At 38.3% G+C, this 22,837-nt stretch overlaps 1 protein-coding gene and 1 long non-coding RNA gene across 3 annotated transcripts in view; one reads left to right on the forward strand and one right to left on the reverse strand.

Annotated features, from left to right (window-relative positions):
* The window catches only part of LOC307180254, a 52,377-nt gene that overhangs the window by 25,181 nt on the left and 4,359 nt on the right, over positions 1–22,837 (forward strand). The window contains exons 2-5 of one of the 2 annotated variants that reach the window (XR_013825696.1): positions 6,367–6,535; positions 9,360–9,501; positions 18,405–18,584; positions 19,087–19,312. This is a non-coding gene — a long non-coding RNA (uncharacterized lncRNA). Of the gene's footprint in view, positions 1–6,232; positions 6,536–9,359; positions 9,502–18,404; positions 18,585–19,086; positions 19,313–22,837 lie in introns of those variants that run through there. The other variant, XR_013825697.1, reaches the window with a different exon arrangement.
* The window catches only part of LOC307180226 (IQ domain-containing protein H-like), a 73,452-nt gene that overhangs the window by 5,070 nt on the left and 45,545 nt on the right, over positions 1–22,837 (reverse strand). The window lies entirely within an intron of this gene.

Genomic DNA, 22,837 nt, shown 5'->3' on the forward strand with positions numbered 1-22,837 from the left:
TTTCCCAGGGAGTAAACATTATGTAAACCAACTAAAAGCATGTGTCACAAAGATTTCTAAACAACAATGATTTGTAACTAGGAAAGTAATTGTTACAGTTGCAGGAAATTTAATCAATTAAGAGACTTATAATGATGCAGGGCTGTCTTGAGTTTTGCTGTACCCCACCACTGACTGGGTCAGCAGACCAGGAGCTACAAGATGGGGGACTTTAAATCTTCAGGTACCAGAAGAGCCCTGGGGAACCAACTTTAGATCCAAAATACTCCAGACAACAGTTAGAAAGTGAGATAGAAATAATTAAAGATCATCTCACTTGCTCATATTTGAGGTACAAAAGGTGATCCACTTAATTCTTTAGGGGGACCTCCCTGGTGGCGCAGTGGATAAGACTCCACACACCCAATGCAGGGGGCCTGGGTTCGATCCCTGGTCAGGGAACTAGATCCATGTGCATGCTGCAACTAAGAGTTCACATGCCACAACTAAGGAGCCCTGGAGCTGCAACTAAGGAGCCCACCTGCCATAACTAAGACCTGGTGCAACCAAAAAAAAAAAAAAAAAGAATTCTTTAACATGTCAGCCAATTAAGTATCAGGGAGAAGTAAAGAGGGTTACACTTGTGACACTCAGTCCTTAGTCATTTGCTTACTCTTTCATTTGCTTACTCATTCAACCAACAATTTAGTATCTACAAAATGCTAGATATGGTTATAAGCACTGGGGATACTGAGATAAAGATGACATGACCTTTTGCTTAAAAAACAAGAAATCCACTGGTTTCACAAACTCTGGTATTTCGACTAAGACATGCATAGTTTAAATGCTAATTGCATAAATTCTGGCTTCATATTTTTGTATAATAGTATATTGAAATAAGTTTTTAAATGCTATCGGAAAAGTATCAGAAACTATCTGCTCAGAAGCTTGAAAAATTATAATAATATCACTTAAACAAAATAATAATTTTAATGTGTAATAACATCAACATCTAAATCAATAGTAAATCTATAGAATCATGGATTTTAGAGGTGGGAAGGGACTCTAGTCCAACCTTCTGATTTACAGAGAAGGAAACTCAGGCTACAGTGAGGACTTGACTTGTCTGAAGTCATCTTGGAGAATTAGTGGCTGAATCCAAATTCAAACTCAGGCCCCCAGTCCCACCTCAGTGCTCTTTCCCTATGTTCCTAAACATATAAAATGGTTATGGAATCACTAACCTTTATTGCCATCCACTTGTAAGACTGGCACAGGGGTGAAATAGGGATTCGTGCGTTGAGAAGCTGGCAGAACCGTGAGGTTGGATATGGTGGACCCTTTTATTAACTTCTGAGCCTTCACCTAAATGATCAAAAATTTGTTTTCAGCAGACATTTTTTGCCTTCAAAATGAGCACAGTTTTCTTCTTGTAAACAATAAATAAGATTATGAATCGTTTCATTAAGTTTTAATAAAGTAGCAATATCAGCTCCAATTTTATTGCTGATGAGTACCCTGTGCTATTGTCTACTGTAAGGAGTTTGTGTAATTTAAAATAGTTAATTAAATCCAATTAACATGTTGTGATTTCCACTATGCAAAGTCAGTATAGTAGTTAATAAAGGAACTATTAAGATTTTGTTCAATTTTAATGACTACAATATAAAAGTGCTAAATCTTGACAGGAGGCTTTGAATACAGCAAAGTTTTATACAGGCAAATTTCCTAGGAAATACATATTAGAGTTTTGAGGATAAAGAAAAACTGGGAGAATGTAAAGATAAATCTATCAGTCAACATTAACAGGTTAAGGATAAACTCTCAGCATACTCTTGCAGATCTTAGAAATGGTTAAAGACATGATGTTTAGATCACTTACAGTAGATATTACTTTTCCTAAAGTCATTACATGCTTTTATTATAGTTATGAAATATGAACTGTTTCTATTAAATGGTTTCTAGATTTTGAAGATTATAGGTATTGCAAATAAATCACATTTAATTGTAGAGCCCAAGCACATTATTTTACCTTTATTATAGGAGGTTATGAATTACCTGGGCCCTCTCAGCAAGGAAGATGCAACTGTTTGGTATTTATAGACTGTTTTAAATTTTCCAGTTGTTTTCCAAACATTAATTAATTTGCACAACTTCCAAGGGAACTAGGTAACGGTTTGCTAATAAAGAGCCAAGTCAGAAAGCTTAGTAGATTTGTCTCAGGTCACGTAGGGTACTAGATATGCAAAGATGATTCAATTTGAAGATTAATCTGATTCTGCATTAGTGAAACTTGCCATTGGACTCAGTTGTAGTACATCTTATTGTTCATCAAGGTCATGATGACCTTAAGGAAAAAGAAAGGGAAAGTTTCATCAAGACTCTGGGGAGAAAATCACTTTGCAAAATAAATATCTACTGGCTGAGAAATGTCTGTGAACAAAGTTATTTTAGGGCCATACTGCCAGGATGTGGTACTTAAGGGAAACTATAAGCAACTACCATCCTATGGACACCAAAACCTTTGGCGATGTTTGGTGAGGACAGTTTAAAATGACTACAAATAGGATTTTTAACAGGAAAGAGCAGACTGTTAATGCAATCGGTTTCCTTCCAGGCGAATGGGAAGAGAAAAGGTCAGTGCTCTGGGTCTTGCCTTGATGAGAGTGTGTATGCGCATTGTGTGATTATGGAACTTCTGTCTTGCTGATGCACCTTGGTCTCCTTTCCTCATCCTCAGCTCTCCTTTCCCCACCTCACCTCCAGAGAGGAGTAGTTTCCAGGAGCTCCTCCTAACCAGGGAGGCTGAGATAATCACCCAGTGTACTGTGCTCCAGACATGGCGCAGGCATAGCTGAGGACACTCAGTATCAAAAATGGAAGGGTCTCCAGTTATCTGATTGATCTCAGGGTCAGAGAGGCAAAGGTAAATCGAAGGAAGAAAGATTCCACTTAAATAAAATTGTCAAGTACTGTGAAAGTGTAAAATATAGTTTTGGCAGTTTCGGGGCTTACAGCATCATTTATCTGGATTTTCTGAAAGCCTTTGACAAAGTACACCTGACAACCTGCTCTTGAAAGCTAAAGTAGCAGGATCTGACATCAAACACAATGTAAAGTGTGACACAAAGATGAGGGTGGAAGGCAGATGATGTTCGGATTCTCTCAGGCAGTCAGCACATTCATAACACTGGTTTCTTTAATTCTTTACATTGCATAAATCTCAACAATGTAAAAGCCAGACCCAAGGTCTAGGGCTGTGCTGAAAAGGCAGTGAGGTGTGTGTGTATGTGTGTGTGTGTGTGTGTGTGTGTGTGTGTGTGTGTGTGTAGGGGGCATGGAGGGGTGACATCCTGGCGAGTTTACATTTCTGCATATGCTTGGTTGGAAGAAGGACGGTAACAACCTTCAGCGTTTACTGAGCATTTACTATATAACACTAACTTTAATACAATAAGCATTAAATTTCATGAGCAATGGAAAATCTAAGAGCTATGAGAGTGCAGAAGAGGTAGTAATTAACTCTGCCTGCTGGTATTGCAGAAGGCTTTGCAATGACTCTCAACCCTGGCTGTGTATTAGCATCACTCAGGGAGCTTTTTAAAAATACTGCTGCCTGGGTCCCAACCCTGGGCAATTAAATCAGAATAGCTGTGCTGGGGCCTGGGCCTCGGTATTTTTATAAAGCTCCCTAGGTGATTCTGCTGTGCAGCCAAGGTTGAGATGTACTGCAGCCAGTGATACTTAAATTATGTCTTAAAAGAAGCACTGAATTATATCCCATAGAGAAGAGGATGCAATTGTAGGTAGAAAGAATGGTGGCGGCAAAGCAAAATAGCATACAAATGCATGAAGATCTCATTGAAGATGAAGGGCTCTGTGTGGCTGGAGTATGTTGTGTGTATCAGGAGGATAAGGTGGGGGATGAGACTGGAAAGGTAGGTTTAGATTAATGCAAATTAAAGAAACCGGCTTTATGAATATGCTAACAGAAGTCGAGTATCATCTGCTTCTGGCTTCTCTCTCTCTCTCTCTCTTTTTTTTAAAAAAATAAATAATTAATTAATTTTTGGCTGCGTTGGGTCTTCGTTGCTACGCAAGGGCTTTCTCTAGTTGCGGCAAGCAGGGGCTACTCTTGGTTGCGCCGCTCAGGCTTCTCATTGCGGTGGCTTCTCTTGTTGCGGAACATGGGCTCTAGGCACGTGGGCTTCAGTAGTTGTGGCATGTGGGCTCAGTAGTTGTGGCTCACAGGCTCAGAGCATAGGCTCAGTAGTTGTGGCGCACAGGCTTAGTTGCTCCGCAGCATGTGGGATCTTCCCGGACCGGGGCTCAAACCTGTGTCCCCTGCACTGGCAGGCGGATTCTTAACCACTGCACCACCAGGGAAGTCCCCTGGATTCTCTTTTATCTCATGCTTTATATTTTATGTTGAATCATGCTTTTTGGTTTGTATACTACTAATGAAAGAATCATATTCTAAACAGAGCAATGTCCCTCATATCTGGTACTTATTACTGTTTCCAAAACTATAATTCAGAACTTTATCACTTTATGCCAAAATCCTCTATAATAGCTTAAAATTTCTTCAATATTTAAAAAATATATAAAAGCTTAAAGAAGAAAACAGCAATCATATTCCTGTCAGCCAGAATTAATTATTGTGAATATCTTGGTATATTTGCTTCCAGTGTTTTCAAATAGAAAAATCATTCTATTTTATTCTTCTGGTAATAATGATATATGCTCATTATAAAGATTCCAAATAATGCGGAAAAACACAGAGATGAAAGTTTAAGAAACCATACCAAATATCATTAGGTGATTCACTATCCCTGACGTCTTTGGAGTGATTGATCTATTGTTTTGTAAAAGTAGGACTTATATTATTAAACTTAATTTGACATGAATTTAATAGGAAGGGAAAAGGCTGAATTAAATCCAGCAAATTGGGACTTCCCTGGCGGTCCAGTGGTTAAGACTTCGCCTTCCAATACAGGGGGTGTGGGTCCGATCCCTGGTCGGGAGCTAAGATCCCACATGCCTCGTGGCCAAAAAACCAAAACAGAAGCAATATTGTAAAAAATTCAATAAAGACTTTAAAACCACATCAAAAAGATAAAAAATAAAATAAACCCAACAAATCATTAAGCCTCAAATAAATATTTCTTTACCACAAGATTCCTGTGAATTAAAAAAATTCCTTTGCATGGGTTGGCAAATTTTTTCTTAAAGGGCCAGAGAGTAAAAATTTTAAGCTGTCTCAGTCTATTTTTATAGCTGGAAAGTAGCATAAACAATATGGAAACAAATGGGTGAAGCTGTGTTCCAATGAAACTTTACTTACAAAAACAGGTGGTTCACCCTCAGGCAGTGATTTGTGGACCCCTGCTCCATTGTTAAATAAAGGCAATTATGAAAAACATTTAGGTTTTTTTTCATCACATGTTTTTATTTTGGATAACATATCCCAGCTTCAAAAGATGGCGAACATTAGAACTTTCTTGCTACTCCCATCTCCTCTGCCTCACCTCCCAATTTTGTATTATATTATTTTTACATTGTCCAGATTTATAATATTCACATCCTCTTTTGAAACCATCATTGCTATGATTGTTTGGTATTAGTTCTACACGTGAATGGATCCAGTGCTCATCAACAGTCCTTCTGTCAGGGCTTCTTTATGCTTGAGTTCTTTATTTTGGTGGATTATTAAATTGCCTGGCATTGGTTATCAAGCAGTTCTTTCCAACAAGTGTTCATGGGTATTTTACTTCCCTGAACCTTTATACTTGAATTACACCCGGGGCCATCTTATCTTAAAACTCTGTAGACTACACCATTGTCTTCCACAAAGAATATAATGAAATTGGATGCCAGCCTGATTTTTTACCCCTTGTAGGTGATTTTTCTTTCTGCCTGGATGTCTGAAGCATTCTCTGCCTTTCAAGTTCAAGTGTTTAACTAGGAAATACCTTTATATTAAATATTCTAAATCAAAATTTCCTGGGATTTAATGTTTTCTTTCCACCTGCAGATTCAGTTCTTTCTTCACTTCCGGAATGTGCTCTTAAATTATAGCATTAGATACATCTTCTCTTTCATTTGCTGGGTTCTCTCTGTGAGGGACATCAAGTGTCCTTAAATGTTGGCTCATCTTTATCTTTCATAGTGTGGTTCCTAACTATTCGTTCTCTCCTGGTTCCTTTTAGAATAGAACACTGAGTTTTAGCTGAGCACATGGCTATCCAGTTAAAGACCACATTTCCCAGTGTCCCCTGTGGCTAAATGGAGACGTGAAGCCAATAAGATGTGGCAGAAGTGATACGTATAACCTCTGTGGCATCTCCTTAGAGTGCTTGCCCTGGACTATTTTTATCCTTCCTACAGACTGAAACGTGGGTGTGTAAAGGAGCCAGCTTCAACCATTGAAATGAGAATGTCCTATAACCACAGGAATGAGGAGGTGATGGAGCATCAAGATAGAAGGAACCGTATTTTGGATGACCTCCTGGAGGAGATCCTGCCAGACTGGGACTTCTTGCCTGTGGACTCTTTTGTGAGTGAGAAGAAACTAATTTATTTAAGGCATTATATTTTTGGATTTCTTTGTTACAGCAGCTTAGCTGGTAACAAACTAATATGCATATCTGTTAACTTCTAATTAATCTCCTTTATTTTTTCCTCTGCATTTACTGTGCTTACAGTCTTTTCTCCGGTCAATATTTCAGTATTCAGCAGTATCTGCTCTGTTCTTTCTATTTATAGTTTACTTATTAGTTCTATAAAGTATTTTGGTATTCAGTTTATTTCCTTATGTCTGCAACCTCCCTTTTTATCTCATTCTGCTATTTTATCATCTCATGGTTGAGCTCTAGTTTTACTTAATTTATGCTCCTATCAAGCTGTGCTACAATGTGAAGAAATTGTGAGAAAATTCCTTCTGTTCCTTGAGTTAGGTTTTTTTCCTAGATTAGGCTTTGTCTTTTGCAGCCCATGATTCTCCCTCCCTCCTCAGCTCTTTTTCTTTTGTTAGCTGTGGGTGAAATACTGACATGTATGTAATAGATCATTAGTGACTGTGTCATTTCTTTTCCCCTTGTACATACTTGGGCAGCTATGTACAGACATTCTACTTGCTCTGATATAGTATCTCCTCCCCCATTGTCTGGTACCAATGTGTTTTCTCTCCCAACATCTGAAAACTGTATTCTGGATTTTCACCACCTTTCTGTGACCTGAGGGCATAGGTGGGAGAAGCCTCTGTTTTAGGACATACGCGGTTTTTGTTAAAATATGTAGACGCCCCTCCGTCTCCTGAGATTTTGATGAACGTATTGTATCAGGGTTTGCTCTACCCAATTGAGGATGAAACCATCCCTCCCTACCCCCACCCCCAGGGCTTTGGAACATTTTGGTGGGATCCTGAAGTAGTCACTTCTTTCAGGAAGAATCAGACACATTATTTACTTTAATTTCACTTGTTTCTTCCAAGTTACCTTGTCAGAAGAGAAAAAAGATAAGAATGCCGCTTGGTGGTCTTCTCTCCATATTTTGTAGTATTTCTGAGAATCCCAATATTTTGAGAATTTACCAGTAGTATTTCTAAGGACCGGGGAGGGGTTAGGCTTGGAGCTGTGCTGCACCCTCTGACTCTGCTCCAGAATCTCCTGCTTGGTGAATTTAAGAAATTGTGCACAACCTTCAGGGCCATATTCAGCAACCCTGTCCCAGCACTCCTCCTCATCTGTTGGACGGGGAAACTAAAACTCAGGGAAAATGGCTGGAGCACATGTCTAATCTGCCTTTTAGTTCAGAAGCACAACTAAAATGCATGTCACTGTTTCATGGCCCAGTGCTTTTTACTATATTTTCTTGCTTCCTGAGTTCTTGAAACTTTAGAGCAAAACACAGCTCAGGTCATCAGCTTTACTATATCCTCATAGTAAAGCTCTACCACTCCGTGTCCTATCTCACTCCTTTCCAAGTGCCATTTAACTTAGATACAGTAGGAGTCTGTTTCTCTCAGACTAAGGATTACCAGTATTCTTGGAGCCTGGAGAGGCTTCTGTAGCAGAAAAGCAAGAACCCTGAATTTGGAGCACTGGATTTGAGTCCCAGCTCTGCCATTTAATTAGCAATGTAGGGGCGGGGGTGGAAGGGGGGTAAGTCATTTATCTTCTCTGAGTCTCAGTTCTATCTTCTGTAAAATAGGGATATTCTTATCTACAGGGCAGCTGAATTTTATGTAAAGGATTTGTTCCTGGAGGCATTTCATAATTGTAAACCACATAATTCAAGACAGCTAGACAAAGAATGGCAGATATGGCAAAGACTGCTGGTGGACCTTCAGTGTGCTACTTAGCCAGAAACTACATTTCCCAGGCCCTATGGTAGCTTCCTGTGTCTTTGTGACAAGTTCTGGCCAGCAGTATAGGAATTGTAGTGATTCTACCAGTTGGAATACAGACAAGGTGGTGGGAGTGTAGCAGCCATCTTAGATCACAAGATAGAAAATGGCCTGTTCAGGAGGACAGAGCAGTAAAATGGTAAGTTTGTGGGTACCTGGCATTGTAGAGCTGCCGTGTCAGCCATAAACTGCTCTGCTCAAACTGTGACATGAGAAAACATTAATTATTGTCACATTTAATCTACTGGGGTTTTTTAATATAAATTTATTTATTTATGGCTGCGTTGGGTCTTTGTTGCTGCGCACGGACTTTCTCTAATTGCAGCGAGCGGGGGCTACTCTTCGTTGCGGTGAGCGGGCTTCTCATTGCAGTGGCTTCTCTTGTTGTGGAGCACAGGCCCTAGGCATGCAGGCTTCAGTAGTTGTGGCATGCGGGCTCAGTAGTTGTGGAGCACAGGCTTAGTTGCTCCAGGGCATGTGGGATGTTCCCAGACCAGGGCTCAAACCCATGTCCCCTGCACTGGCAGGCAGACTCCCAACCACTGCACCATCAGGGAAGCCCCTAATCTACTGTTATGTGTTACACTTGCTAAACTCATATTCTAAATAACACAGGATATTTTTATTTACTCAAGTGGTGCCTTCCTGTGGAAACTTAAGCTTAAATATATCTTAAGTTCACTCAGATTGATCCAGCTTTGAAAGAAAATGAAATTTTATTGTTTTTTAAATTGGGGGGCATTTGAATTATTTCAAACTTTGTGTATAAAGCAAGAATTATTTTACATCATGGTATTTCAAGTTTATATAATTCAATTTAACATAAAATTCATCATTACTGACCTTCCATAAGGCCATTGGTAGGAATTAATGTGTTAATATATGGAGATGCACACCATAAACTTTTTTTCCTACCAGAAACTGGGTTTTATTTTTGTTTCACATTTTATTGTAGTATAACTTTTTTTTAAAGGCACAAATCATAAAGTCATCAACTGATAAATTTTTACAAAGTGGACGCTGTGGGTCACCAGCCTCCAGAACAAGAGGTACAGCATTACAAGCACCCCAGGGGCCCCTCTCTTGCTCCTCCCAGTCACTACTATAACCCAGAGGTAACCACTATTCTGAATTCTGTTATCAGCTATTATTTTTTCTGTTTGTGAACTTTACATAAATGGATTCTTACAGTATGTATTCTTTTGTATCTGGCTTTTTTCTTTTAAAATTGGTGTGAGGTTTACCCATATTTTTATATATAGCAGTATGTTCACACTATGGACTTTTAAGTATTGATTTTGAGTTATAAATTATATTTATAGCTATAACCATTAAGACTTGAGCCTGCAACCTCCCCCTTTTTTTGCATTGCTTATGATGTTCCTTCTGGAATATTCTCTCTCTTTTTCTCAACTCTGGCTACTAAATTCCTGTCACCTTTTAACAATTGGCTTAAAGGTAACGTCCTCTAGGAAATTACCTCTGATCTCTTCCTCCTCTGAGTTCCTATAGCTTTTCTTTGTACTTTGCTTATTACATTTACAACATATATTTTAAGTATTTGTATAGTACCCTGGTGGCATTACATAATCCAGAACTCATTTAATTCTGTCTTATTTTCTCAACTGAAGAAGAAATAGAGCCATAAAAGTTTTAAAAAATATAACCACTTAAGACTTATTGGAAAGTAGCAATTAACATAACGATATTAATAGCAAATATTTTTCATTTTGATAAAGATAGTATTATACAATGGCAAGACTAAAAAGTGACCTAGTTACAACTGTGATAATGATAGAGTAGCTTATTACAGACTAATCCTCCTGAAGATAACAATCATAAATTCTGGATAAAATATTTTTTTAAAAACCAACTATTTGAAGGTATTGAGATAAATTGAAAACAGGCAGAAGCTAGAAGGGAGTTGATGTTGAAAGAAGGGAACTGTAACAGTTGAGATTTATGTGTGTGTGACTTTGGTCCGAAAGTACTTCTCAGTCCATGAGATGCAAAGTGGCTATAATTTAGGAAGAAAGGCACAGTCTTACTGGCTAAGGAAGTAAGAGGATGAAGTTTAGGGCTGTCATAAAGGCTGAAAATGAAGGGGAATCCCAGAAAGGAGGAATTTGCAAGGCAGGGATCCATAATTTGCAAATAAATAGCATGCAAATCCTTGGCTGACCTTTGAACTACACATATATGGAAGAGATTCTAAGAAGCCCAGCAAAGATGCAACAGTTAACAATTCGAAAAAAACTGAGCAGAGATTCCAGCTGCTACCCACCAAGGGCAGAGTTTGGAATTTGAGTCTCGCCAAATCAATTGCCTGCTTGAACAAGAATTAACACATTCTAGAGCATGGTGACAGAATTCAGAGTCTATGCAACACATTATTTATAATGTCCTCAACGCTATAATGTCCTCAATGCTAAGAAATAGGAAAATATTATCCACACAAGAGAAATAGTCATCAATAGAAACAGACCCTGGAGGTGATGAACCAGTTTACTGCACAGATTGTGGTGATGGTTTCACCACACTCATCAAGTTGTATACACTAAATATGTACAGATTTTGTATGTCAATCATGCCTTAATAAATTAGTTTTTAAAAAAAGAAAGATATCAAGATAATCCAGAGAGTAGAATTAGCAGATAAGGACTTTGAAGCTGTTATTACACATATTTTAAAAACCTTAAAGAAAAATATTATCATAATGAATTAACAGATGGAAAATCTTGGTTGAAAAATGAAAACTATAAAAAAAGAACTAAAGGGAAATTTTAGAACTGAAAAGTAAAATGTCTGAAATGAAAAGCTTGTTGGATAGGCTTGACAGCAGTTTGGAGTGAGCAAAAGAAAGGGTAGTGAACTTGAAGAGAGATCAGTAGATGTTATCTAATCTAAAGAACAAAAAGAAAAAAATATTTAAAAAATGAATAGATCCTCAGTGACCTGTGAACAATATCATGTTGTATATTTTGTATGTAATTGAAGTCCCAGAAAGAGAGGAGAAAGAGAAATGTGGAGAAAAGTATTAAAGAAATAATGGCCAAAATGTTCCCCAGTTTTCTGGAAAACATAAACTTATAGATCCTAGAAGCTCAATGAATCTCAAGGAGCATAAAGACAAAGAAAACTGCACATGGACACATCATGATCAAACCCCTGGAGAACAAAGACAGAGAAAAACTTGAAAGTAGCCAGAAAAGAAAGAAAAACAAAAAGATGCGTTATATACAGGGAATCAATGATCTGAATGATTACTAACTTCTCATCAGAAACAATGGAACTTTAAAGCATTAATTAAAAAAACCCAAAACCTGGCAACTCAAAATTCTCTATAAAGGCAATATAAAGACTTTTTTTTTGATAAAAGAAGACACATAAGCAGTATGTGTTACAAGAAATGCTTAAAAGAAGTTTTTTAGGCTGACAGAAAATGATGCAAGATGGAAACTCAGAACTCTATAGTAAATATAAAAGACTATATATTTTTCTCCTCTTAATTTCTCTTAAAGACAATTGACTGCTTAAGGCAAAAAAATACAACATATTGTGCAGTTTACAATACATGTAAGTTACATGACAACAAAAGCACAAAGAATTGAGAGGTAAATAGAATTCTGTAGTTTGCAAGTTCCTTACATTGTATGTGAACTGGTGCAATATTAACTCCAAGGAAACTCTAATAAGTTAAGGATGCATACTGTAATCCCTAGGGCAACCAGTAAAAATAATACAAAGAGGTATAACCTAAAAGCCAATAAAACAGAATATTAAAATTTTTTTTAAAAAAAATCACATAATCCTAAGTCAGGCAGGAAACAAAGGGACAAAAAAGAGTTGGACAAAATAGAAAACAAGTAGAAAAATGGCCGTTCTAAATCAAATCTTGTCAATACTTACATTAAATGGAAATGGACTAACTGTTAATTAAAAAACAGAGGTTAGCAGGCTGGATTTTCAAAACAAGATACAACTATAAGCTATCTATAAGAGATGGATTTTAGTTTTAAAGACACAGATTGAAGTAATAACAACAAAAAAGAGATTTATATATCATGTAAACAGTAAGTGAAAGAAGGAGTGGCTATATTAATATCAAAGTAGAATTTAAGACAAGGAGTATTATCAAAAAGAAAGAGGGATAAAAAGCTCAATTAGTTGAGAAAACATGAAAATCATAAACATGTATGCCTCTGATAACATTAACACAAAAAAATGGAATAAAAATGATTAAAACTAAAGAAAGAAATAGACAAATCTTTGATTAGAGTTGAAGATTTTTAAATTCCACCCTCAGTACGTTGTAGAACAAATAGATTTTAAGAATCATTAGGAATATAGAAGATCTTGGGAATTCCCTGGTGGTCCAGTCGTAGGACTCCATGCTGTCACTGCTGAGGGCCTGGGTTCAGTCCCCGGTTGGGGAACTAATATCCCACAAGCCACGTAGCACGGCCAAAAAAAAAAAAAGTAAGGTCTTATCAACGTGGGTTTGATTACAGAAACTAAGTATTCTCTAAATAATGAAAAAAATATATAGAAAATCTTAGTATCACCAATAGCCATCCTGACCTAACTGATATTTATAGACCACTACAACCAACAATGGTGAGATATACATTCTTTTCAAGTGTACATGAAACATTCACTAAAATAAATTATATCCTGAGCCACAAAATAAGTCTCGATCAATTTCAAAAGATTTGAATCTTATAGAGTATATTCTTTGTCGCCAGTGGAATTAAATTAGAATTCAGTAAGAATGAGAAAACTGGGGCTTCCCTGGTGGCACAGTGGTTAAGAATCCACCTGCCAATGCAGGGGTCACGGGTTCGAGTCGGGGAAGATCCCACATGCCACGGAGCAACTAAGCCCCGTACGCCACAACTACTGAGCCTGTGCTCTAGAGCCTGCGAGCCACAAGTACTGAAGCCCGCGTACCTAGAGCCCATGCTCCACAACAAGAGAAGCCACCGCAATGAGAAGCCTGCGCACTGCAAGGAAGAGTAGCCCCCGCTCACCACGACTAGAGAAAGCCCACGTGCAGCAATGAAGACCCAACGCAGCCAAAAATAAAATTAATTAATAAAAAAAAAAGAATGAGAAAACTAAAAATAAATTAAAAATCCCCAAATATGTGGAAATTTTTTTTTTTGTTTTTTTTTTTGCGGTACGCGGGGCTCTCACTGTTGTGGCCTCTCCCGTTGTGGAGCACAGGCTCCGGCCATGGCTCACGGGCCCAGCCGCTCCGTGGCATGCGGGATCTTCCCGGACCGGGGCATGAACCCGTGTCCCCTGCATCGGCAGGCGGACCCTCAACCACTGCGCCACCAGGGAAGCCCAAATATGTGGAAATTTAACAACACACTCACAAGTCAAAGAAAAAAATCATTAGAGACATTTTGAACTGAATGATCATGAAAATGCAACATATCAAAATTTGTGAGATGCAGCTAAAAACACTGCTTAGAGGGAAACTTATCAGTCTAAATGCTTATTTTAGAAAATAAGAAAGGTCTAAAATCAATGATCTAAGATTCTATCTTAAAAAGCTTAAAAAAAGAGTAAAATAAACTCAAAATAAGTAAAAGGAAGAGAATAAAAAAGATAAGAGGAGAAATACATGAAATAGAAAACAAATAACAGAGAAAATCAACAAAGCCTAAAGTGATTCTTAGAAAAGATTAATAAAATTGATAAACCCCAGCAAGAATGATCAAGAAAAAGAGAAAGCATCAATTACCAATATCAGGAATAAGGAAGAAAGAGAAAAGAGAACAAGAGAGATAGGAAGAGAAAAAGAAAGAAGAAGGGAGGGAGGGAGGGAGGAAGAGAAAAGGCACCCACAGGGTCACCGTTCTCAGAACTGGAAAGGGTCTTAGGATAATAAAAGGGTAGTTAGTAGCAGAAGTGACCCTGGGATTGTGAACAGACTCAAAGAATGTGGTGAGTAGAGATGACCATGGAGGAGATGCCAAAAGAAATATTATTTGGAACACACAGAAGTCTGAGGTACAAACATCTGCACACCTCACAGGCCCTGAACAGTACATCACATTAAAAAAAAAAGTGGAGTTTGTTATGATGCCCCAAAGCCCCCAAGAAAATATTAAATCCCAGTAAAATGTGAATGAAGATGGAAAAAATGTAATGTTTTCTAAAAATTTTTCCATTAAAAATAGTTAAAAATAGTTAAAATAAAATCCAGCCCTTAAGCAAAATTTCTCAAAGTTTGTTCCTTTGAATATGGTTCTATAGCTGTTCTGCAAAGAGGGTTCTGAGGAAATTTTGCTAACATTGCTAATGGCATCGGCCCCTCTCCTCCTAAAGATTCTTAATGTACATCAGCATGTTAGTGACTGCAGCTGGCCTAGTTGTATGAAAGTCAGCCTGTCTCTCTTTAACCTCATGGTCACCACTTTTACAGGACCACAAAACCCTCCTTTCATGGGATACCTATTAACATTCCAAGGAACCAGTATTCTTTGGAATACATATTGGAAAAAACTGATCAAAGGATTAAAACATAGCTAACAACAGTACTTGCTGTAATTTGTTACTATTAGACCATTCTGCAAAGTTAAAACATAAGTGATAACTTGATTTTACATGAAACTTTTCTTTAAAGGAACTTGAAATACAATGGACTCAGGATTTTCTGATAGATTCAGACTGACAAAAATCTAACTATTTTTGGTTCTATTTTGTCTCTCTATAGTAGCATTAAGTGTAGCATTCCAATAGAAATTTTTAAAAACTGGAAGAGTAATCACTCCAGATTGAAAAAAATCTAGAAAAGTGAAAGAATAATGAAGTACTGGCATTTCACCTGCATGTTTATTACATCTCATACAAGAAAAAAAAATTGGGGGTTACTTATGCTTGTGATTTTTGCATAATGGTGAATATTAATACCACACCTTCACTCAAACATTGTCACAGGACATGGAAAGGAAAGCAACAGGAATACCTCTGCCTTCTATATAATTTTTTTATGTAAACCTAGGGCTATGTATTACAAATTGATGCTTACAATCTACTGTCTCACCCTTTACTAGCGACTACATGAGAGGCGATGAGTTTAAATGGTAGTCCTTTCAGTTAAGATCTAAGAAAGTCTTTGCGAGTAGTTTATTGTTTTTTGTAATTATTTTTGCTATTGATATTTATTCCCTTATTATAGAACAGTGTGTCAGTCTCTAGGCATTTTTGTTTAAATACTGGCTAGGGTCACAAGTGAAATGAAGTTTGGTCCTCATTTACCTCATACTAGCCGTTGGGTTGGCATGCAGCTGCAGAACTGCTGGGGCTCTTTTTATTTAATTTGGCATCTTTTCCTGAGCAGTATTGAGACTTTTAGTTCAATGACTCCACTGGGCTTTGCCATAATTTCTATGTTTTATCAGTAAAGTCTTCAGAAGAGATGCCTAAGCAAACCTGAAAGCAGGCTAGGAATGCCTCTAGTTCAGGTGTTTTTAAGTCAATGAAGGAATTGACTCCCCAATACAAATTAAGTCCATTAAAAATTACAACAGTATTCATTTAGTAAAAAATCTGATTTTTAAAGTATATTAGATCAGCTTAATACCATGTGTGTGTGTTAAGAGTTTGTCCTTTTTGCACAGATTCTCTTGGAATAATTTTCCTAGACTCCGAATCAGACTGTCAAGAAAATACATGTCTAAATTTTGAGTTAGCCACATGTTAATTACATGACTTGGTCATATATCTTAACCTGTACAATCCTGAGAGTATTATGGGAATAATGATCTCTCTGACATGCTCTGAGTATGCAGTGATAACACATAAAAGTCACTACGACAGGGTCAGGTATATAATAGGTCGTCAATAAATGCTTCGTTAAATGTATTAATGGAAGATGAAGACATCAATGCCTTCTGTGAATTTTACTTCCACAATCAGAAGAGAGAACAGCTTCACCTGGTCTGCTTTCCTGTATTACATGTCCTATGTTGATGGGCATAAATGCCCAATATTCCTTTGGAACGGAGCCAAAGGAAAGAGATTTTGAGCGGAATCAGAATTATAGATTGTCAGAACTGGATGATATCTTAGAGATGATTTGATCCAGTGCCCTAAGTTTACAAATGAGCAAATTAAGTCCCAAAGAGTATAAGTGATTTGCCCAAAAATCACAGAGAAGTTAGTGACAAATCCAGGACTGGAGCCCAATGTAAACAGGGACTTTTCTTGTAATGGGGATTGTTAATATTGTATGAGGCTAACAGTGTTTTTAAAAATCTTCCTTTCCATCAAAAAGTCTACAAATAAAAAATGCTGGAGAGGGTATGAAGAAAAGGGAACCCTCCTACACTGTTGGGGAGAATGTACATTGTTGCAGCCATTATGGAGAACAGTATGGAGGTTCCTTAAAAAACTAAAAACAGAGTTACCATATGATCCAGCAATCCCACTCCTGGGCATATATCCAGAGAAAACCCTAATTCGATAAGATACATGTACCCCAATGTTCATAGCAGCACTAGTTAAAATAGCCAAGACGTGGAAGCAACCTGAGTGTCCATCGACAGATGAATGCATAAAGAAAATGTGGTATACACACACACACACACACATATATATATATATATATATATATACAATGGAATATTACTCAGCCATAAAAAAGAATGAAATAATGCCATTTGCAACAACATGGATGGACCTAGAAATTATCATACTAAATGATAAGTCAGACAGAGAAAGACAAATATCATATGGTATCACTTATATGTGGAATCTAAAAAAACGGTACAAATGAATTTATTTACAAAATAGAAACAGAATAGACATAGAAAACAAACTGGTTACCAAAGGGGAAGGTGTGGGGGAAGATAGATTAGGAGCTTGTGATTAACAGGTACATACTACTTTATATAAAATAGATAACCAACAAGGACCTACTGTATAGTACAGGTTAAGTATACTCAATATTTTGTAATAACCTATAAGGGAAAAGAATATATATATATAACTGAATCACTTTTCTGTACACCAGAAACTAACACAACATTATAAATCAACTATACTTCAATTAAAAAAAAAAATCTTCCAGGACTTCCCTGGCGGTCCAGTGGTTAGGACTCTGAGCTTCCATTGCAGGGACATGGATTCGAGCCCTAGTCAGGGAGCTAAGATCCCACATGCCACGTGACAATCTTCCTTCAACTAACTTGAAAAATAGCTCCCTTTTATGGTTTTTTTTTTCTTTTTTAACATTTTATTTAATCCATCTGGAGTTTTCTTTTGTATAGAATGTAAGGTTAGAATTAACTTAATGCTTTTTCCCCAAATATTTAGCCAAATGATTCAGCACTATTTACCTAGCAGATCCTCCCTTTCCTACTGACTTAGTGTCACCTTTATTACACTTTCAGTTATTTTTTATACTAAAGTCAATATCTATGCTCATTTCTTTTATTCTATTAATTAATCTGTTAATTTTTGTGCCCAGAGGATGCTATTATAATTGTTGTAATTTTTTTAATTATTATTTTTTCTTAATTTTAATTTTATATTGGCAAATAGTTGATTAACAATGTTGTGTTAATTTCAGGTGTACAGCAAAGTTATTCAGTTATACATATACATGTATCTATTCTTTTTCAAGTTCTTTTCCCATATAGATTATTACAGAATACTGAGCAGAGTTCTCTGTGCTATACAGTAGGTCCTTTTTGGTTATCTATTTTAAATATAGCAGTGTGTATATGTCAATTCCAAACTCCCAATCTATAATTGTTGTAATTATATCATATGTTTTAATAAGAAGTATGGAAAGTTCACCTTCATTAATCTTCTTTAGGGGAAAAAAATGAAGCCTTTGGCCATTTATTTTTTAAGATGATGAACACTGGCAAGTTGGAAAGAATTAATATTCCATGCAAACCAAATAAAACCCGTAAGAATTTTGAATGGAATTACATTAAATATAAAGATTAATTTGTAAAGAACTGGCATTTTTATTATAATCGTTTTTCCTTTTCAGGAGTATGATATATATTTTATTTATTCAACTGTTCTTTGACATCGCTCAGTAAATTCATGTAAAGACTTTAAAGCATGCAACGATAACCTAGGAATGAGAAAATTAATTCTACCTGAAGAGATCTGGGAAGACATTTTTATGGCCCGAAAGAGGAGAGCTCTACAAATGTAGTCAAATGAGGTACATGGTATTTCATTACTTAACTTGACATAGCCTAACTCAATTATACAATTCCTTAAGAACTTGTTACTCAAAGTCATTAACCACATACACACATCAAGAGTAAATTTTCATTGGATTCTGACCAGATCGGGCACTATGCTTGATGTTGGAAATATGGTCCCTGCCCTCAAAGGGGTTTGCAATCTAGTTGGGGGGAGTTTCCATGCTAAAAGTACCAGCTCTAGAGAGTAGATCTTAAATGTTCTTACCACACACACACTCACACAAAAGGTAATTATATGAGGTGATAGAAGTGTTAACTAACCTTATTGTCATAATCATTAAATACATAATCATGTATCTAATCATCACATTGTACACCTTAAATTTACACAATATTATATGTCAATTATATTTCAGTACAGCTAGGGAAAAAAAGTACCAGCTCCTTTTATTGTTCTAATCCTTGTGTTAATGTAGCTTCTCACTAAGTGGTTTGATCTTTTACTTCTATTCCCAGATCAAGGTAGAGAAATTTCTCCACAAATTTCTTGGTCATCAAGGAAGTAATTATTGGCAGGGTCCCAGCTCTGCCCCTCAGATGCGGGTTAAAATCACCATCCTCAAAGCTACCTGGAGGTGGATTAAGGATGGAATAAGGTGGAATAAGGATTAAGAATGCCAACTTGGAAGTCAGACTGGGTGTTTGAATTATGACCCTTTGACCTCTAGTTGTATGACTTTGGGTAAGTTATTTAACCACCTTTGCCTCAGTTTCCCCAAATATAAAATGAAAATAGTGGGCTTCCCTGGTGGCGCAGTGGTTGAGAGTCTGCCTGCCGATGCAGGGGACACAGGTTCATGCCCCAGTCTGGGAAGATCCCACATGCCACGGAGTGGCTGAGCCCGTGAGCCATGGCCGCTGAGCCTGTGCGTCCAGAGCCTGTGCTCCACAACGGGAGGGGCCACAACAGTGAGAGGCCCGCGTACAGCAAAAAAAAAAAAAAAAAAAAAAAAAGAAAGTAGTAATAGTACTTAACTTGTAGAGTTAGTGCGAGGATTACATGAGACAATCCATCTATATTGTGCTTAACACCATGCCCAACACAGAGAAGGACTCAGAAGTGCATTATTTAATGTGCGGTTTCCTGAGCAGGTTATACATTTCAGCTTAGAGTGCAGCTCTGCTTGGTGGCACAGCTAGGTGTCCTGTAGATTCTCCAGGCTAGAACATGGAGGTTCTAGTGGGGGAATTATCCTCCCCTCTAGTAAAATCTAGGTCCTACTCTTGAAACTACTGGTAAATGGAATAATAAACCCAAGACTGTGGAAAGATGGTGACAGGTACTTCCCCTGGAATTTCAATGTTTTCAATTAAATGATAATTCCATAATGAGAAGGTTACAGTTTTGAAAATCCTTCACTGAAAGAGTCAATCCTCTTTTCCCCTAAATTGTGGTTATATTGAATGAATCCAGTATTAGGTATCAAGTACATCTTTACATGGATGGAGAAGAGGATGTTGGGACAATAGTTTCTTGGTAGTCAGCTACCTCTCTGGGGTGATTGCCTGTTTTCACTTTACAGCTTCTCCTGATAACCTTCCATAAGGATGGGCCCCTTTAAGTTAAAGATGGAAGAGGGTATTTTGAAACTCAGAGAAGAGTTTTCTTAGAAACATCTTAAACAAGCTGGTAAGATCCCCCGGCAAACTCAGTGAGATGTTAGTACAACTGAACCTAATGACTGGACATTTCTGGGTCTCTCACCAGCAAGGCATGGGGAAAGGAGAATTCTTTTCCTCTCATGGCTCTGGTGGCTTGGGAAACATGGGGAGATACGGGAAGCACAGCGTTTCTCGTCAAGAAATCCCCCAAGAATACTTCTTTTTATGGGCTGCTTCCTTCTCACGTCCTTTTCTTATTTTTCTCTTTTTCTTCCATATGCATCCTGTTTCTTCCAGCCAGGGATTCTTTCCTCCTCTGGGTAGTACAATTACTTGGGTAGGAAGTTTAGAGTAGTGACAAGAAGATATGTTCCCCTACCCCTGTCCCCAACTCTGAGTGTGAAACCAGAAAAATAAATAAATGATCAATGTGGCCAGCTCCATGTAGAAGTTGATTTAAAAGACCCAGCCCCCGAATAGGAACGTAGTCTATTTCGTGTCATCAAAGAAACAAGACGTCAGCTGAAGGTGAGTGGTCTTTTCTACTAGGAAATTAATAAAGAGGAAGGCATTGGTTAAGAACACAGGCTCTAATATCAGATAGGCCTGGACTTGAATCTGGGCCCTACCACTTACTAATTATAAGACTGGAGCAAGTAACTTAATTTCTCTTAGCCGTAGTTTTTTTCAATCAAGAGGGGGTAATATCATTCATCCCACAGGGATAAATGTGGTTGTGGATATAAGCAGCTCAGCGCAGTGCAACATAATTCATAGTCAAGTCCAAGCAGACAGTGGCCATTTATTATAAAATGTTGAATCAGAGAGTCAGAATTTCTCAGTGCCCCTAAAGCACTCACTTCACAAGGATGTATTCATATCCCTTTGGCAGAAGTAGCTTCACAGATGGATGCATCAGACTATAAATGTGTGATGCTGCTCACCATGAAGATCATCCAACTAATTACCCTTAGTCAGTTTCCCTGTTCACTAAGCAGGCTTCTAACGGGGCTTTCTGTGTAGCTTTGTAATAACGATACAATATGCTCATCAGATCAGACTGACTTGAACATTCAGGTCTGTTTGGCCATTATAGCTCTCCTTAGAATAAATAAAGTGGTGTTCCAGTTTGTACATCAGCCTCTTGTGAGTCCAGCTGCACCCAAGAGATTGATCAACTCTGACAAAATCAATCTCTAATCCTACAAAGTCAAGCATTATACCCTGAACTGCACCAAAGTAATAGCACATCAGGGGGGCTCTGAGATGCAAATTCCTGACCTGCAAGACAGGTATAGCCTGGAGACTACTTTCTTTGACCACATAGTGTTTTTATTTATTTATTATAACTTTATTTTATTTATTTATTTTTGGCTGCGTTGGGTTTTCGTTGCTGCTCGCAGGCTTTCTCTAGTTACTGCGAGCGGGGGGCTACTCTTCATTGCGGTGCGCGGGCTTCTCATTGTGGTGGCTTCACTTGTTGTGGAGCACAGGCTCTAGGCACGTGGCTTCAGTAGTTGTGGCACGTGGGCTCAGTAGTTGTGGCTCTTGGGCTCTAGAGAGCAGGCTCAGTAGTTGTGGCACACGGGCTTAGTTGCTCTGCGGCATGTGGGATCTTCCTGGACCAGGGATTGAACCCGTGTCCCCTGCATTGGCAGGTGGATTCTTTTTTTTTTTTTTTGCGGTACGCGGGCCTCTCACCGTTGTGGCCTCTCCCGCTGCGGAGCACAGGCTCTGGACGCGCAGGCCCAGCGGCCATGGCTCACGGGCCCAGCTGCTCCGCGGCATAAGGGATCCCCCTGGACCAGGGCACGAACCCACATCCCCTGCATCGGCAGGCGGACTCCCAACCACTGCGCCACTAGGGAAGCCCGGCAGGTGGATTCTTAACCACTGCTCCACCAGGGAAGTCCCAGCATAGGGTTTTTAAAATCAACTGAGCAAATATTTAAAAATCGGGAGATTTCACCAAAAATGTGAATACGAGTTTCCAGCTTCTTATGAAAACCCAGCCAAAAGATTAGAGCTGAGGCATCTGTTTCCTGTAGGGAGGTCCTGTCTCCTCAGTTCAGAGTCCCAGCTCTTACACCTGGTCATTTCAGTCAGTTATCACCTGCCTGGCCTAAGAGTACTTACTTTTGTGATTCCTGTTCTAAATAAGAACACTTTGGAGAGTTTCTTAGGGTTTTTACTCCTTCCAAAAGAGGGGGAAAGTCAGGAAGGAAAAAAACCTATGGAACACCATTTAGTATAAACAGATGATAAATTTGGAAACACACCCATATTTCAGGAAACACTTGGATTAAGATAGTCTCCTGGGCACTTGTTTGCACGAGTAGATGGGACCATAGGGAGTTGGTGAGAGGCTGGGATTGGGGGAGGGGTGCTGAGGCTGATAATTGACAGAGAGGAAGTGGGTGGTGTGGGGGCAGGAGGGGAAGAGAAGGGCAGCAAATGTTTGCAAGGAATCGACCACTCCTATTCTTTTTTTTTTTTTTTTTTTTTGCGGTAGGCGGGCCTCTTACTGTTGTGGCCTCTCCAGTTGCGGAGCACAGGCTCTGGACGCGCAGGCTCAGCGGCCATGGCTCATGGGCCCAGACGCTCA

Source organism: Stenella coeruleoalba (assembly GCF_951394435.1).
Source record: "Stenella coeruleoalba genome assembly, chromosome: 2".
NCBI classification, from domain to species: domain Eukaryota; kingdom Metazoa; phylum Chordata; class Mammalia; order Artiodactyla; family Delphinidae; genus Stenella; species Stenella coeruleoalba.